Consider the following 1,658-nt stretch of genomic DNA (forward strand, 5'->3'; position numbering starts at 1 on the left):
TTCCCGAGTGAGGCAATGCCTCGCCCTGCTTCGGCTCGCGCACAGTGCACTTCACAGACTGTCCTGCACCCACTGTTAGGCACTCCCTAGTGAGATGAAACCGGTACCTCAAGCAGAAATGCAGAAATCACCCGTCTTCTGTGTCACTGGGGCTGGGAGCTGGAGACCGGAGCTGTTCCTATTCGGCCGTCTTGGCTCCACCTCCCCCTTTATGGCATTCTTAACAAAAATCCATAACCCCAGTTTATTCATGATGAAAGCAACAGGCAAACCCAGACTGGGGAACCTTCAGTAGGATACTGGGCTAGTTCTCCTCAAGACTCTCAAGGTCATGAAAAACAAGAAAAGACTGACCAATTGCTTCAAACCACAGGAGACTGTAAAGATGTAACAACTAAATGCAATTGAGTACCCTGAGTTGAATCGTGGAACAGAAAGAGGACATTAAGGAAAAAAACTAGTGATACCCAAGTAAAACCTGGAGTTTAGTTAATAGTGATAACCCAATGCCACTTTCTTCATTTTGACAAATGTAATGGATTATATAAGATGCTAACAATGGGGGAAACTGAATGAGGGGTATGTGGGGACTCTCTATACTATCTTTGTAACTTTTCTGTGAATCTTCAATTATTGCACAATAAAAAGTTGATTTTTGTTAAGAAAAAAAAACATGATGAATTCCACAGGCAAAACAGAATTCCACAAAAGCATTTTGAAAAAGGGTAGTGACACTAGAACACGTGTTCAGTCTCTCAAGGGGCCAAAATCAATTCTGATTTTGTTTTGTTTTGTTTTGTTTTTGTTTTTTATTTTCAGTGAAGAATCTGTCCTTGGCAGGGGGGCAACTTGTCCATAGCTGCTTAATGCAGATCAAGGTTGAGAACCAGACCCCTTGACTCTGTCCAATAGCACAATAGCACAGCCACCATGCAATAGCTAATGCTTCTGTAGCACCCACTTGGTACAGCCTGTCCTAAGTGTCTTGCATATATTAACTCTTTAATCATAACATTGATCCTATGTCTTAGTCAATTTTCTGTTGCTGTAACTGGGTACCTGAGACTGGGCAAGTTATAAAAAAATTTATTTCTTACAGTTCTGGAGGCTGGGAAGTCCAAAGCCAAAGGGCTGCAACTAGTGAGAGTCTTCTGCTGGTGGGGACTCTGTAGAGTCCTGAGGTGGTGCAGGGCATCACATGGCAAGGGGCTCACGAGAGACAGCCAACCTGCTTTTCTACAACTAACCCATTCCAGTGATAAATCACTAATCCATTAACCCATTAACTGGGGAATGGATTAATTCATTCATGAGGGCAGAGCCCTCATGACCCAATCACCTCTTAAAGGACCCCCACCCCAACACTGTCACATTGGGGATTAAGTTTCAACATGAGTTTCAGAAGGGACAAAAATTCAAGCAATACCACCTTATTACCTCAAATCCCTGTTTTGTGGATGGTTCCTGATTTGATGTGTATTTTACTGCACCATGCTAAATGTCAAGCGTAGAAAGAGAGTGGGCTTCATCCTCCCCTCTGGAGTTGGTACTGGTGGCCCTTGATAGCCCTTCATCTTTGGGGCACTTGACTTAGCAAGAAGCAAACAAGAGGTAGAACTGGTAAGATCTGTAAATGGACTAGATGCGGGAGATGAAGG

The sequence above is a fragment of the Hylobates moloch genome, unplaced genomic scaffold (assembly GCF_009828535.3).
Source record: "Hylobates moloch isolate HMO894 unplaced genomic scaffold, HMol_V3 SCAFFOLD_14, whole genome shotgun sequence".
In the NCBI taxonomy this organism is placed as follows: domain Eukaryota; kingdom Metazoa; phylum Chordata; class Mammalia; order Primates; family Hylobatidae; genus Hylobates; species Hylobates moloch.